Here is a 17,656-nt window from a genome sequence, read left to right as displayed (position 1 = left end):
ACAAAATGACCTTTTTGTTTTCCTGTTCATGTTAAACTTTCTGCCTGCTGCTGCAGATCCTTTGAGCTTTATTTCTGTGGTCCAGCACTTGCCATTTTTCTTTCACCTGTTGCCTTTTTTCTGCCTTGACCCCGAGTGCAGCGGGTGGGAGCAGCTGGACCTGGTGACCAGGAATGGGCAGGTCCTGGCACAGGGACAGAAGGGACAACAGTGACATCAGTGGTGGTGGGAGCAGCACAGATTTGCTGTGGAGGTGCTCTGCAGGCAGCAGGGCAGGGATTGGGATTTGGGGAGGATATTGCAAGGCTCAGGCAGAGCTGGCTGGTGCAGCCCATGAGTTCTGCACAATCTGAGCTCAGCGTTGCAGTTGTGTAACCTGTGAGCGCATCTGTTGGCACAAGTCATTTATTTTCTTCTCCTGGTTTTGTCTGGCCTTTCAGACAACTTCCATTATGCTAATGTAATTAATAGATATTCTAGAAAGCAGGATTGGGGCAGTTTATTTCAGGAGTGTCTGCTTTGCTTTTTTCCTTTCCCATGCTGCCACTACACATTTCACTGCTAATGCTAAAAGAACCTGCTTTTCTGCAATTCTTTCTGGCATGGAAGGGCTTTCCTGTATTTCTCTGCCTCATTGACTCTCCATCTCATTTAAAAATCTTTGCTGAAGATACATCTTTTTCCCCTTGCATGACCCTCATAATTTTTATCTCTCTCTGCTGTTATTTTAGTATGTAATTTTACTTTTAAACTAGCTGATGGCCCTTCGCTGGAGAAGGGGCAATCAATAAATTATGTGCTGATTGTGTATATTCTTCATCATATTCTTGGATTTCATTGTCCAGACCACAGCAGTTGAGATATATTTTTGTTATACTTTTTCACCTTCTTTTGGGTCTTGTTATCCTTGGCTTTTAATAATTGAAGAAAATTAGGTCTTTTTCCATCATGAAAAAGAAAGAATGAAAGAATTAATCTCCACCTGCTAAATATCATTTATATCCATCAATGGCCTTGCTGAAGAAACACAAGCTTGAGCAAACTCAACATGGGTTGAGCAAAGAAAGTGAATGATTTTCCTGAGTAATTTTCCATTCAGATCATTAAATCATCAACCAACAGCTTTTAGAGGTAGTAAATTTCTATGAAAAACTCACCAAGAACTTCAGAAATAATTCTTTTTGTGATAACAAACTGTTTTGGGGGGAACTTCTGTAACAGCTTTAACAAGAGAGGTTTCTGAGACTCACCTTGATCCTTCTCACAAGATTTCAAGGGGAACTTTGCAACTTTTTCCACAGTTAGTCATTAGTAGCAAGTTTGGAGAAGTGAGGTTTAGAGAAAGAAGATCCCACCTGGGGTAAATATGGTCAGTTCTGGCAACACAGAGGTGTGACTATGGGTGCAGGTAATTAAACAGGAATAATGGCGCCCTTTCCTCTCAGGTATAGACAGGTATTTCTTGTAGATCAGTTCTGTGGTCTCATTACATGCTAATTAAGAAAAAAAAAAAAGATAGGACTGAGCAACTTGTGGTAATTTAGATCATTTTTCTGCCCATGAAACTTCGGCTTTTTTGGCAGCAGCTGTGTTGCTTCAAAAAGGTTGTTGGAACACTTGTGATTAGCAAAGTTTGTCTTACTGCTGTTTTGTGGAGTTTTAAAAATTAATTGAATATTAAATAGCTCTGTAAAGTAGCCCCACCCATGTGTGAGTTACCTTCCCAGCTCTCAGGAATGGTTGGTGCTGGCACTTCATGCTGTTACTGGATAACTAAATTGTAATATGTAAAAAAGCAGGAACGTATTCTTAGGTCATCTCAAAGCATGAATCCAATCTCATAAAGATTTTCATTATGGTTTGAGGGATGGGATGTGCATCTTACTCATTTGCTCACACAGACCCTTGCTGCTGGCCCATTCATCAAATGCACCAGTCCAGGCCAACAGGAATGAGCTCTCCAAGAAAGATAAAGAGCAGAAATCTCAAATGAAAGACATTGTTCTTTGTACCAGTTCACCTCATCTGCCATCACCTGTAATTGAGATTATCCAGCTTCTCATCTGCCCCTGTACCAAGGTGCTGGGTGGGGAAAAAGGGGTAAAGAGGAGACACAGACTTCATAAAACAAAATCAGGGGAATTCCAAGTCCTGAGTTAAGACAGTGCTGGAATATTATTTAGAAGCCTTTCAGCTATTTCAGTTTAATTATTGTTGAAAAAAAGAGTAAGCAATAACACATTGCTGGCAAGAGAATGTCAGCCAGCCAAAAACAATCACAAAGCGAGACTACCTTGCACTCTGAAAATGCTGATTGCACTTTCTGTGAAGCCAGCAGCAAAAATATGCTTGTTTTATTTCTTACTTTTGGTAAACAACTTAATTAATTAATCTCTCATTGGCTAATGCTGTGCCTGCAGTGTTGCAGATGAATGTTCAACTATCACAGCTCCCAAAACTTGGAAGCTGACACTCAATTTTGTAAATGTAACCCAGCAAGAAGTTATGATGCCTTTTCAAACTCCTTAGCAAATTAAAAGGGCAGTTCTTAGAGCAGTGGACATTATTTATTGGCATTTAAAAATCCTCAGCAGTGAATTGTTTCATGAGATGTGTCAGTGTATCCAGAGTGAGTTGGTCCCAATAACCTGTGTCACTCTGGTTGGGCAGGAATCTTAGACATGAAGCTCCTGCTTCAAAGATTCCATTCCTGGTGAAACAGCAATTATCTTATTGCAGTTTGGAAACAGAGCTGGTCCCTCTGCTGGAATTCCAACAGAGTTTGGTGAGGAATATCCCTGGGTGAGCTGGGTACTGCCTCATCTGTGCACATCTGTTTTGTAGGAGATGTGCCCAATTCTTGAGCCCTGCTTCTTTGTGATTATTTACTTGGTTACTGCTTTCAAGATACATGACTTTTATTGTTTTTTTCTTTTTTAAAAGTATTGACATGCGACATCCTGATGAAGCTGGTTTCATTTCTCTCTAGGAGATCATGGGTAAGCAAGGAAAGGGAAGTTGCTGTTGCTGCAGCAGTGCTGCTCTCAAAATTTAGTTTGAACTATCCCAAAGTGTCTTCAACTTGATAATAATACAGTTTTGCAAACTCCTAAAAGTGGATAGCCAAAATATTTATTTTAATGAGTATTTTTATTAAACTAGACAGCATTATTACTGCTACAGATTAAAGACCTATAATGTGACTTTAATACTGTTATTAGATGTTAATGTCTTAGGAAAGCACTTTGAAGATGAAATAGTTCTCATTTACTTTTCCTCATAATTAATCCTAATGTGTCAGGGGACAGCCCATCTTTGCATCTTTGCCTCCTGTTCACTTTGGCCAAAAAGGAAATACAAGAATCTAAAACACTTAATGCACTTGTGAGTGAAACTGGAAGTTGTGAGTAAATCCAGTAGAAATCCACTTATACAGATCTACTTCTTAATTTTCTGTTTCCACTGCATAAAACAAGAACTGGCAGTAGGCTGTCCAGTTTCCAAGGTTTCTGGTAGGAATTATTCATAATAGATTTGTTATTTCTACAATTTAAAACACCATTTCATCCCATCACTGGTGGTGGTATGCTCATCAGATTACCAGTTCTTTCAGGAAGGGAAGAATAACTCATTTCCTGCTGTGGGTTTGTTTTCTGCACTTAAAACTGGAGACTAAATATTTTTGTTCAAGGACAGAAATATTTAATCATCCAGACAAGAGTAAAACAACAATGTCCTCAGTAAATGTGGCTGCAGGGTCTGGGGGAGTGGGGACCCCGAGACCCCTGTGCCCCTCCAGGGCTGGGCTTTGCTCCTGCTGCACCTTCCTGTGCTCCTGTTTTTCACTGGGAAATTTCCACAGATAAAAAGAAAACAAAAGAAAACCTCGCCGTGATCATTTTCGGTCTCTGGCTGTTATTTTTTAAAAGGTGCAGTTATTGATGTCTCTGTACCAGATGGTGTGATCCCATGATGCCTCTTATAAAATGTGATATATAAGCATATACCTCAATAGTTCAGGGTTTGTAATATAAATCAGTCTTATGATATCCTCCACAGGCTGGTCCTTTTATATTCCTACTAAGAACCAAATTAATCAAGCACTATTTTGCTCTGATTTTTGCTTTGTAGTCTTTGGGTTTTTATTTGATAGAAGTTGATTTTTATCCATAAATACACTCTTGTTTTTTAAAAATTCCTTTTCTTGCACAGAACCAGACACAAAAGATTATGAAGCATTTATTCATTTCATTGTTTAAGAAGCACAATATTTTGAAACTTGAGCCTACCAGCAGAACAGTTGGAAGACTGAAGCTATATCTTCATTTACCAAACATCTGAATAACTTGTATAGCATTCTACTAATTGGTTTGATAACAATTTTTTTTTCTGTCCTTTAGCACTTTTTTTTGAGCTTCTTTCTTTGGAAATGCCAGTAACCACAAATCCCACAGTTTAATCTTTAGACAGATAAGCTTAATTTTATTTGGGAAGTATGTAAAAATAAAATGCAGATTTGTGCTGCTGGACAGTGAAATGGATGAGACCAAGACCTGTTTTGGTGATGCCCAAATGTGCTGTATAATTAATGTTGTAGGGTTTTGTGTCCTTCGAGGGATATACAGAATAGCAAATGTTCAGCTGCTAAAACAAAGGAAGTTTTTATTGAAATTTCGTGGGCTTCATGTCTTAAGGGTAGAGAAGTGAAAATATTCCTGACTTCAAGAAGAATGAAACATTTTCAATGCCTGGAGAAATAAAACTGAGGAGAAACTGGAATTCCACAGGATTGGGTGTTGATCATCAAACTGTTAAGAGGGGAAGAATATATTTACTTAATTATATATACATATATATAATACAACCCCCATGTGGGGTGGATAGCAGCTTATCTTAAATTAGATTTACACCAAAGCTAATATCCAGCTTGCTCCCATCCTTGTTTTCTGTCCTTGAAAACAAGGTATTTTAACACTGATGAACAGCTCTTCTGTGTTGGTGTGGAGTTGTCTTCTTAGATCTGTATTATTTTTCTGTCAGTCACTAACCCTAAGGTTACAAACTAAGGTTTGCAGTGGTGTGGGTCAGTGCTGGCTGGGATCTGAAGATGAGGGTGTCATTTTTGGTGTTGGTGAGCTGAGGTGCCGAGGAACAAACCAGGTTTATTTGTGATGTGTGACGAGGTCCTGCAGGTGGGTTTAGTGACTCAAGGGAGGTGAATATTTGTAATATCTGAGAGTGCCAGAGCTGAGATGCTGCTGGGTGCAGGTGTTCTGTGCCTGGGAGGGGCAGAGCTCAGCTGAGTGGGGTTTCTGCCCTGCAGAGCTCTCAGTGTCCAGGTGGGCTCAGCAAATCACTTCTTGCCTCAGCAGCAGAAATGTGGTGCAGAAAGTCATAAATAACAGCAAAAGGTGTAATAGGCCATGTCCTTCTAAAACAAAAAGAGGGGAAAGTCTGGGATATTTTCCCTTTTTAAGAGCTGAAGAGTATAAAGAAGGAAAGAGCCCTGGTGTGGTTGAATTTGTGGCTGGAGGTTGGAGAGCAAACGGCCGAGGTGCCTTTGGGTGGATTTTAAGTGGCCCTGGAGAAAGGCAGTGACAGAAGTGTGGGGGAATCACCTCTTCCTTCCCTAATTTACTTTTAGGGCTTCTGGTGAGATGTGTCTCCTTTCATGATGATAAATACCTGGCTCGGTGTCTTTAGAAATATCTCAGCTGTTTTATCAGCTCCTTATCACTGCTGTAATACATGATAGAATAATTTGAAAGTAAGAGCAGAAAATTCTTCCCTTTATATAATGTCTGTAGGGCTTCTAAGGACAAATGTTTGCATAACTCAGATGCAGAAATTTTTATTGTAATGTAATTTGTGATGTAAATAATTTATTTTCATCAAAATGCTAAAACTGAGGTTTTGAGCTCTGGGCTTGGGGCATTTCCTGCCATCACTGATTTTTTTATCAGGGCTCATGGAACTCCTTTGGAAAGTTTGTAGCCCACCAAGTGGTTTAGAGGTTTCTGCAGTTCTTCTGGTGGCTAATGATAATTAATTTTTTCAAGCAATAGTAATGATTTAAGCATTTTGCTTTAATGAGTGTTATCTCATCTTTTTCCTTAATTAAGCAAGTTGTCTTCAGTTAGCAAACACCATTATTGCTGACAAATTTGAAAGTAATACTTTGTAGATTGTAATCCATTCCTCTCTTTCTTCTATTTAGATTACAGATGTGTGTCCCCAAGAAATAATTTGGGAAAGGATCTGATCTGCACTCTTGGTTAGGGACACAGTTGCTTCTTTTAACTGAGTATTCCAATACCTTTTCTCAGTGCTCTGCACTTTCCCCTGTAATTTCTTGCTAGAAGTACCAGTGGTCCTGATTGTACAGCACCAGTAGATGGTAATTCTTAAATTGGCCTAAAATTAGGAAAATATATTCTTAAAATTGTTTACACACATCTAGCCTTAACAACAAGTTAGGTATTTAGAATTACCCTGACGTCATTCCAGTAAGAAAAAAGTCTGGTCAGATACTTCAGATGTTTTTCCAAATGTTGGTACATGTTAAAGTCTTACCAAACTCTTGAAACCTTCAACCAATTCATTTTAGTCGGATAGGGCCTAAAGTTGAAGTCTTTTATAAAAGCTAAACAATGCCAAATGCATTTGGCTGAGATCAAAACCCAAATCTATTTGTTCTCTTTCATCTTCAGTGTTCCATTTCCTAGGAGTGTGACCTTAGTCAAACATCTATTAAAGTTAGCTTTTGATCTTACTCCCTGTACCAAAAAAAAAAAAAAAAAAAGGAAAAAAGTCAATCTTTAGAATTTTCTTCCAGAGACAATCACAGTATTGTGTTTTAATGTTCCAGTAGCGTGTGAGTAAATAGGATTCTCTGATGTATGTGATAGAGCAGTGGCTAAATGGGACAATCATTTTTGTGTCAGAGACAAGAATCAAAAGGCAGCATTCTTCAGAAGCTGTTAACTGGAAAAATCCCCCCAGGTCAGTGGAAACAGGTTAACTGGTCACTGTGCTGCATTTTTGGGTTCTTTGATGGAAATGCCTTGTAATTTGATAACAGGTAGCTGTTCATTTGTAACACAGTTTTCTCTTCACCAGTCAAAGCTGCCTAGTGATTAATCAGTAAAGGGGTTAATTTTCTCCTCAAGTATGAGCAGTTGGTGGTGGCTTTTTGAAAGAAGTAAGGACAAATTATTTATTTGCTGAAGCGAATATAAATAAGTTTCTTGGTCATCTTTAAGTTCCTTCACATTAGGGGAGTCTGTGTCACATCCAGCCCAAGGGAAGTGAGTAGATTTTCTTAAATACATATCAGTTCCTAAACATATGCAGGGGAATAAAGTTACAGTCAGGATTTCTATTTAGCATACTGAGCTGCTCAGATACTAATTGATAAATATCTGTTAGTTCTATTCTTACCAATGTAGTGCTGCTGTTAGGGAAATGTCAATTAAAGGATATAGTAGATAAATACTGCAAAGATTTATTTAAAAGGAATAACTATAGAAGAAGCAGTATTTGTCTTTTTAATAAACTTCAGAATTGACAGATGTTTTGCATGTTAAGCTTCTAAAACCAGAGTTAAATGCTTACTGGGAATACACTGGAATACTACCTAGATAACTTTATAATAATGAATTTAGCAATGTGGGAAATGCCTTAAAGTAGATTTAAACCTCTCAGCTCTAAACAGCTGCAAAAAGTACAGTATTAATATTGAGAAATGGCTGAGGACTGCAGAGTACAATAGTTGTAAAAGGAATGCTTTCAAGGGGTTAGTTATATAATTTAGAATTCTGGAAAAGCAGGATGAAAGATACCTGCAGTATTTTTCTGAGTTTAATAAAAATATCTCAGTACATCTTGGACATCATTTATATTAAATTCAGTTTTATTTTTAAAGTAAATTTATTTCATTTCAATTTTAAAAATCCTGAGAATCTATTTTAAAATACGAACATACTTTGACTACTGAAATAATTGCACAAAACCTGAGCTAAAAATGTTTGTTGCCATAGTTCTAGAAGAAATGAAACTGCTATACTGGTGCAAACTCAGGAGTAAAGACCAGTAGAGTTCCTGTGTAAAGATTTGCAAGGGCAAAGAGAATATTTGCATAATTTTAGATTACTCAGTGTTTCAATTCAGTAACTAAATTATTCCTCTCCTCCTCGAGCCTGCATTTGGCTTGGAGGCTGGAAGTTAATTCAGCTTGACCAATGAGTAGAGACACATCCTTTAAGATTTTAAAAATGGTGTAGTTCATCTTCTACGTGTTATTTTTATTCACCACCTGGAACAAGAAAATAAGCTTCCAGTCAGTGTCTCAGCTTTGAAAAATGTTCTTTACCTTGCACAGCGTAAAATGGAAATAGCTATTCTGGCATAACTTCATAAACAAAGGTGATATTAACCTATTGGGACTAAATTACTTGTCTCCTGTGTTATTTGTGCAAGTAAATGTGCATGAATAAGCTTCAGCAAAGCTGGAGGAAGGTAACTTAAAAACAGAGAATGATCAGAAGTAAAAAAAAAAAGCTGAAGAAAGTAAAGGTACCCACTCCTCTGTACTCACATTCCTCACGCTCTGGCTGAGGGATCAATAGTCATTCATTCCTGCCCCAGAGGAAAACAGGGCTCTTTTGTTTCTTTACCTGTGCTCTGACCATTCCCTGGAGTTCAGCCTGGCTCTGCAGCCCTTGGGCAGCCTCCTCATTTTCCCTGTGCACTTTGGGACTGCACAAATCCATCACCACGCGCAGGAGCCCGGAGCACCAGCGCAGCTCCTGCCACAGGAATTTGCTGTGCAGGCTGGAGCAGTGCATGGAGCTTGTCCTTCCTCAGGATTTTTGTCCTTTGGAGTGTCCAGACCCTGCTGGAACTGCAAGGAACTCATCCAGAACATCTCATTTCTTTCTTCCAGAGGACAACCCCGTGGTTCTCACCCTGAGTGCCAGGGTACCACGGGGTCCTTCTTGCCACAGCCAGCACTGCTGGAAGGGATTTGGTGGCAAATCTGCATTTCTGAGCTCTGTGTGGTGATCAGGCTGTGGCTGCTCTAGGGGAATGTGGTTTTTCACTCCCTGAAATGGAAAACAAACCAGAAACCCAACAGGGTTGTTGAGCCAAAAGTGTATAAAGACATCATATTATGGCAGTGGGTGGAGTCCTTATTTGAAGGGATAGAGGTCCCTGCTCCCCTAGATGTTTTTTTATTTTACATTGAGCAATTAATGGAATATTCATCTGGGGGTTGGCTATTCCAGGAAAATTGCATTTGTGCACTACATTCTACATATTTTGTCTGATTCCAGTAAGTGTAAATGTGATAGGTTCTGCTTGAAGCTGGAGATCCCCTAATGCTATCCCCAAATATTTTTCACTGTAAGTTGTGGGTTTTCAAATGATCTTAAAGCATGAATATTTTGCTTTAATTCAACAGCCTGAATTGCAGAGTGGTTATAGGTCTCAGAAGAGCATTCCTGGAATTTCTGTTCCTAGGAGATGCTGCTTTCAAACTTGAATCTTTTGAGGTTGTGCTAATTAAATACCATTTGGAGAGGAGTGTCTGGGCTCTCTCTTTTCATTGCTTAGATTATTGTGCTTCAAATAAGCATAATATTTTTGTGGGTTTTATGAACTGGCCACAGATTTCTCAGCCTTAAGTAACCAAGAGTTGTGTGTGATCAGAGCATTCCATTTCTGTTCTGGCAGAGTCCAGAAAATGGCTCATGTGGAAGCAGCAGCATGTAGGGGATGATTCTACAGATTTGCAAACCATACTTTAATAATCCAGTCTCCACCAGCAGTGCTGATCCTGGCAGTGTGTTGAAGTTTTTTGTGAAATATTTTAATATGATGAATTTATGGAACTCACTTAAAATCCTTGAAATGCACCATTTTAAAAGTGTGGATTGAGACAGCTGGGGTGTAGCTGCCATGTGTCATCTGATACAAAACAAATATTTGTGTGGTGTTTTCCTGTCACAAGTAGGAAGTAGCTTGAAATCACTCACAAAGATATCCTTATTCCCAGAAGACCTTCCAGCCCAATTAATTTTACAAACTCAAGAGATTGTGCCAGCTCCAGATAAGCTTTCAGACTTTGGTACTTAGCTGAAAGCACTTCCAAAAACTTCTGCCATTTCCCTTCTCTCATTACTGCTTATGGACAGGTGCTTGAAGCTCACAGAAACTGATGTAATGGGAAAGGAATAAATGGGGAGAAAAAAAGAAGCAACAGCAAATTCTGATTTCACATGGCAGCACATGCACCATGGCAGACTTCTGTGGTCCTCCAGTCAGAAGCAGATGCTGTTGGTAACCCCATTCTTTCCTGTGACTTCTGAATGCTTAGCATTTTGGAGTTAGTATTTTTTTTCCTGTAAATGGAATTTATTTTATGTTGCTCTCAGGGAGGTAATTTAACACATTTCTGTTTTCATTTTTAATTTTTTAAGTCTTTATCTCATAGAATTGCAGTCTTTAGTTTGTGACAGCATTATGAAACCATAAGCAGATAGTTTGAGAGTTTGGGTGATTATGAGCGTTAATTTAACTTAGTGAAATCAGTCCTTATGCATAAATTTATCACTCTCTTAATGTTTGAAAACAGTGCTTAAATACATTCCGTTTTGTAAATTCCCATTTTGTGTCAAGAAGTTTCAATGACACGACTAAAATTGCATCAGGTCTGCCCTGAGGAATGTAAAAGTTATCAAGGGGTTGTGGTTTTTCAGTGATAATTCAGTGGCTGCTGTGTCTGGTGTGTGCTTCCGTCTTCTGAAAGCTGCACATCCAAAGTGGGGTGGTCAGTCAATCAAATATACAGAAGAAGGTAAAGGTCACAGTAGTGCAGAATACTAAAAGTATTACGCATTAGAGCCTTGACAAATCATTCTCATGACAGTGATTGTAAAAAAGAGCAGAAAATGTCACAAAATTAATCAATTCTCATGAGACCCACTGTAAGAATTATGGAAAAAAAAAAGCAATGTAACCCTCTCAGTGCTTTTTGAAGTTGTGATTTTCCCATTTCCCTCCAAGAGGGGAAGCTGCAGTTTGGTTTCACATGGGATGCAGGTGCCTTTTTGGATAGGAAGTCAACTGTGAAATACACAGCTGGGTTTGCTGTGCATCAGCTTGAACAGGAGTGCTCATCTTACAGATCTGGGCACAAATTTGGGATTAAAATGTCTGTGTGCTTCTAACTGAGCCCCTTGGGTCTAGAGGGGAAATCTGACAGCTCTTGGGTCATCATCTCCTCATGTGGATGGAGGATTTGAAATATCCCAGGTACTTGATGGAAAATGTTCACATTAAAAATGTTTCCAGTCTTTCAGATGGATGTCAGGGAGGATAAGATCAGGACAGAGGTTATGAGTGGGGTGAGAAGCTTAAATAATAGAGACAGATACGGGATGAAAGTATCTGGAACATTTCTCATGTTTAAAGCAGACTCCCAGATTTTGTAAGAATCAGGGCTCTTGCTACTGTCTAAATATGTGTGAAATTAGAGAGTGACAACCTGTTGCTTCTGTGAATTGTTCCACAGAGTAGCAGGGATGTTTTGATGTTTGGAGGTTTTAATCTTGTTTGTGCTCATGTGAACTTTTGCATGAAATTGTATTTTAAAGTGGGGTGAGCAAGCACACCATGTTAAACAGAAATTACCAGGATTGCAAAATGAAGCAATGTCAGAAACTCAGAAACATTTGTGCAGTGCTAATTCTGATCCCTTGAGCATTTGGCAAAGTCTTTAAATGACATTATCAGTGTTTTCCCCAGCACCACTGCCTGGGTGGTGATGGAGCATCCATTGACCTGTGTGGGATGAAGAGATCTGTCCGTGGGTCTGTCCCCATCCAGCAGCTGCACAAGGGGAAGTTACCTGGGGAATATTTAGGGAATGCACAAAAGCAGGGCATCAAGTCCCTCCAGAAAAGACTGTGACATTTTCAAGATGACTGGAGCTTCTCTGTGAAAGATGAATTTCTCACAATTCCTGATAAATATGAGTAATACTTGTTTGGATTTTTTTTCCTCCCTCAGTAGGATTCTTTTGCCATAGTATAATGTTTTTGACATTTTGAAGTGGTGGTATTTAAAAATGTTAGGCCACTCAACATTTTTAAGTATTGTCTGAAATGTTTTGATAAGGATCATCTAAAGTAGTTTCTCAATTTTTATTAACTGGTTAGAGAATCCAAGAATCCCAGATTGGTTTGTGTTGGAAGAGACCTTAAAGATCATCTCATTCCACCCCCTACCATGGGCAGGGACACCTTCCCCTGGACCAGGTTGCTCCAAGCCCTGTGAAGATAAATCAAGGAGTCTTCATTTTCTCTTTTGCTTTGATCATGCAGCATGATAAATGCAGAATTTCAAATGTTCTCCTCAAAAACCAGTTCCTGCTGTCATTTGTCAGTTTTCCTGTTGCAAAACGAGCAAGAATATATTTTTGAGCTATGATTGTAATATCAGAGCAACTGGCTGCAGGTGTAAGAACAGCTCCAGTGTTGTGATGCATTTCTTGGCTCTTGGCTGCCTTTCAGCTGGGCGGGCTCAGAGGGGTGTCCTGGATTTCAGCCTGGGCTCTGGGTGCCCTCCTGGCTCTGGGGTGATGCTCCCACAGCCCAGCCCACCACAGAGCTCTCCAAAATCCATGCCCAGCCTGCAGTGCCCAGTTACTCACCAGTTACTCACTGGTTCCAGCCTTGGGCTCTCAGATGATGCACACTGAGGGATTTCTGTGCCCATTCCCAGGTGGCAGCCAGGGTACCTTCACTGACCACTGGAAACAGGACACGCACTGGAGCTAAACCTGCCTGCTGCTGCTGTTTGAGTCTGTTCACAAACATGAAAAACATCTGCAGGAACAGGACTCAGGAGTTTGGATCCATCTCCAAACTGCTTTAAGGCTTTGGGCATTTTACTGTTCTTATCCAAGAATTCAGTTTCATTGTCCTTTGTGTAGTGCTGGGGTTTGCCTCCCTATTTATCACTAAGCAGGGATGATTCATTTCAGCTGGAGAAGCCTTCACATCCCAGCCTGATTTTGAAAATTAATTAATTAATAAAATTTTGCAGGCATTCTGAAAATGTAAAGCATATTATATGTATTCACTTATTAATTTTAATTAAAGTGAGTGTTCCTTTTCAGTCTTGGAAAGCCTAATTTGTTGGAGGTTTCAGGATTGTTTTCACTGTTGGCAATATGGTCTCTCATACTGACATTTCATAGTACCAGATATTTTATCATTGCTCTTTTAGCACAGCATGCTTGACCCATAGCAGCTTTGAATGCAAATAATAAACAAGCCAGTGCACAATGCTTGACTGTTATGCTGAAATAATATGGCACAGCTAAACTGGGTTTCATTTTTCCTTCTGAATATTATTAATTGCAATGTGTTGACTGTTAATTTAATTAAATGTTTTGTTTTAATATAAAACCATTTTTCAGTTCACTGACTCACCATTTCATTTAATTAATTGCAAACCTCAGGATTTGATTACTCATAGTTCTCCTTTAGTTAATTTACTTGTTCACAGTTTTGACAGAAAAGCTTTCAAACTAATATGAAGGAGAGGCGCAGTCTGACTAATCAGGAAACTGGAAAAAAATAGCTGTGGCTGGAGTATGAGATTAGCAGACACTTGGGGTCACCTGAAAAGCTCAGAGCCCTTGTATTTGCCATCAAAATCCAATTTTCAGTGACTGGGCAGTGCTTAAATGTTGCACCCAAGACAACAGCAGAATGTAGTTGAGTTTTGGATTCTTACCCAAACACCAGGAAGTATTTGCTAAGGAATAAATTGTGACATTACTGGGGGCAAGGGACACTGTCCCCTGTCTCCTGGAGCTGGGGGTGGCTCAGCACTGCCCTGTGGTGGGACACAGCAGCAACCTGGGCTGTGACTTTGGGCCGTGCAGGGAAAATGCTGCTTCTCCTGAAGGAATTCACTGAGGAATGACCTCCAGGAGTCTGTGATGGGGATATGAGAGTAAACAATTAATGACCTGCTGGGCTGGAGGAGCCTCTCTGGGCTCTGGGGTGCTGCAGGTCCCCTGGCTGTAGGAGCTGAGGATGTGCTCAGGGGGTGCAGAGCAGCCAAGGCTCATCTCCAGCACCCCAAGCACTGGGGTCTGCCCAGGGCAGTGCAATTCCCTGTGGAGCCAGCTGGGAACAGCCCTAGTTTGGATCCAGAAAAATTTGGATCCAAATTTCATTTTGGAAGTGGTTTGGTTCTTACACCTGATCTGTCTCTCCAGAATACAACTGCAGAATTTTCCTCCAATGCCGCCTGTGCCATTGGAGTGCTGGTTTGTGCATCCTCGAAGGGTTATTTTGGTAAATATTTGGTTATTTATTATATAAATCCCTGTACTGTGCAGCAGAATTTGCCAGAGGGAGGGTGCAGTGTCCTGGCTGAGCTGGGCTCACAAAAAGCAGATCACAGATGGCAGCTGGAGGTTCTGCCGTGCCCACCAGGAGCTCCTGAGCAGTTGGGATCGGGTCCCTGTGCACAGAACGCAGCTCCCAGTGCCATGTCTGTCTCAGAGATCCCACCAGGAGCTGCTCCTGCCAGCCCAGGTTACTGGGGATACTGCGGGGCTGTGGGCAGCCTTGCCAGGAACCATCCTGACTGTGCCAGACCTCTCCTGTGCTGTGGTGCTGTGTGGGATGTCCCTGTTTGACAACAAATGTCCACAGTTTATTTCCTGGGCGTTCCCTGACTGATCACAGCTGGCAGAATTTAACTGAAGAAAGGAGAATTTAAAGTGTAAATGGGCAGGAAAAGCCAGAAGCTTTGAAGTGTGTAATCCAGCACGTGGGTTTTCCTAGCAATCCTTTTTTGGTTTGTTTAGGGGGAAGTAGAGGGATAAATGTAAATGCTAGAGCAGTTCCCAGGGTATTTTTCAAAGTGAGGTGCTCTAAGTGAGATTCTGCTGCTGATAAGGATTCATCCAAGAGGATGGAAATGATTCTTCAGTTCTTTGTAGATCCTTAGATAAGTCAGTCAAAGAACAGCCCCCTTCTCCACAGCTAGCCCAAGCTGAGTCAATTATGGAAAGGAGTTTTATTAGTAGTTAAGTTAAATAATACCTCCAGTAACATTATCCATGCTGGTACCTAATTGAACATTGTGCCAGTGCTGCCTGGTTTGTTTTCTGAATCATTTCAATCAGCAGCACCACCTTTCTGCTGACCCCATTTGCTTTAGCCTCAGTTTTATTGTGTCTCAGAGATGCTGAAGAATTACTACATTGTTTTTAAAGTGCCTCACACAAAGTATTTGACTTTCAGTTCTAGAAATTATATAGACTGGGGGGGAGTAAGTGAGTGAGGGAATAAAGACTTTGCAGACAGACTTTAGGGATAATCTCAGCTCTGTTTTCAGACTTGTGCCTGGCTGTGCAGGACCTTGGTGCTCTCTGCACTGGGGCTGTGTTTTACTCTTGAAACTTCAGCTGCTGGAGTGGAGTGACTTTGGTGTGGCAGATAGCACAGCAGAGTTTTCTGATCCATCACTGTTTCTTGGCTGGTGTCCTTATGGCAGCTGTGTCTGGTTAGGGAGCTCAGAAATGCCTGACAATAATTACCTTGAATTTCTGCAGGCCGCATCGTGGTGATTTGGGGACTGTGTTTATTATTTTCTGTTTGTTCCATGCTACCTTTCTGCCTTCATTACACTTCTGGTACAACTCTTCAGCGACTCTGGATAATTTTTTTCTCCTGTCATTTCTCTGAACATTTGGCTAAAGATCTGAATTTTCTTCCATTCCCTATTTACCTCCTTATAAATAGTTTCTTTACCGTTCTACAGATTTAATTAAATTTCATGGCTTCCAATCTATATCAAGAACCTGTATAAATACAGAGCCTGGTGAAAAACACTGGGATATTGGTTTATCAGTGCATCCCTGGGTACATGCAAATGATAAAATGTTGGAATAAAACACTTTGTGTTCCAACACTATATTTTTGTAACCATTAAAATGTATGTGCATTCTTTGCAAATGGAGTAAAAATAGAAAGTAAAAAGGTGCCTGGAAATCTTGAAAACAGTAAATTCCTCAGAACTGTGATGATGCTTAATTTTTTTTTACTTCCTGAAAATAATGTAAAACTCACTCAAAGAGCAACCCCACTTCCTTTCCCTAAGAAAAAAAAAAGGTGAAAAAGTTTGCAGACTATTTCATCTTCTCCAGAAAGTGTGTGGAGAGTTTTATCATTGAAGATGTATTCTGTGATGGATTAAGTGAGAATGTCTGAGATAAAAACAGGAGTTTAAACATCAGGATTTTAAATCTTCTTGATGAACAACCTGTAGCATTTGTAAAAGAACTTTAAAGGGTGTTGAAAAAAAATTACAGCGTAGTGGTGTTTTGTGTGAAGTGAGGGCTGCATTAAATAACCCAAAAGACAAAAATATTGGTGATGATCAGAATATCTTTGCTGAACTTGCCCAAATTGCTGTATCCATGTGTGATAAAAGGTGTCCCTCTCCATGCAGTCCTGGATTGCTTCCTTTGTTAAATCTCTCTGAAATAATCAGAACTTTGTGCAGCCCTTTGGAGGAACAGCAGAGCTAATCTGAATGTCAGACTGTTAGCAGCATTTAAAGGAGTGTTGTAATTTATGGATAAGGTGTGGAAATTATTCCTTCCCTTTAATCAGTATCTAAATCTCTCAGTAAGCAATGCTTTCCAGAGGCAGATTATTGAATTCTGGTTGCATGTATGATATTTTAGTGGGTTGCTAGAACAGGCACCACCACCAAAAAAATAATGGGTTTTAATAAATGCAATCAGTGATTTTGTGGAACTAGGTAGCAAATAATAAAAGCAAGTCCTGCTGTACTGAAGGGAAGAATAAACCCATTTAATCCATAATTGAGTGAATAAACAATTGTACCTGTAGAGATATTTTTGGCTTTGTGCCTGTATCTCTTGGATTTTCCTGCAGGAACCTCAGATTATTTTCAATCACATCTTGCCCAGAATAAAAGTAATTTGGTACTGTCTGGAAGAAAATTTGTTTCTTTATTTAGTGACCAAGCCCAAATGGTAAAACTTAAAAACTTCACACTTATGAAAAAGAGAAACTGGGAATCTGAATAATTTTTTAAAATCATTATAATTATGTAACCTGTAACCTGATGTTACTCTGCTTCTTCTCTTTTACCACTGGAAATTAATTGTGTTTTAGTAATTTGAAAATCCTTTACCAATATCTCCCTTAATTCTGGGAATTTCTGCTGGTCTTAATGGTCTCTTAAAAGTGGGATTAATTCTGTAATTATCCAAATTGTGTTTTTCTACACATTTCCAATGTAATGTTTTCATGTTACAATAATATTAATCCAAACGATCAAATTCCCAAAAGGACAAAAAATATTTGGATGCTTAATAGAACAATGAATGCTGTAGTATTACATGTTAATTTGCTTTGAACTGTTGAAATTAAGGAATACTGTATCTTACTCTGCATGTGGAAATTTTGTTGCAGCTAAATAAGTCAAGCAGAAAGTGATCAAAGTGACAAGGTGATCAAAGTGACGGGAAATTATATTTAAAAGTATAATCAAAAGGGATACCATTAAATAAATATTTCTTTGTGCTCTACAT

General features: G+C 39.5%; 1 protein-coding gene across 6 annotated transcripts in view; it reads left to right on the top strand.

Moving 5' to 3' along the window:
• Positions 1–17,656, top strand: part of DACH2 (dachshund family transcription factor 2) — a 240,786-nt gene that overhangs the window by 138,387 nt on the left and 84,743 nt on the right. The window lies entirely within an intron of this gene.

The sequence above is a fragment of the Geospiza fortis genome, unplaced genomic scaffold (genome assembly GCF_000277835.1).
Source record: "Geospiza fortis unplaced genomic scaffold, GeoFor_1.0 scaffold29, whole genome shotgun sequence".
NCBI classification, from domain to species: Eukaryota; Metazoa; Chordata; class Aves; order Passeriformes; family Thraupidae; genus Geospiza; species Geospiza fortis.
This window is presented reverse-complemented; position numbering and strand designations above follow the sequence as displayed.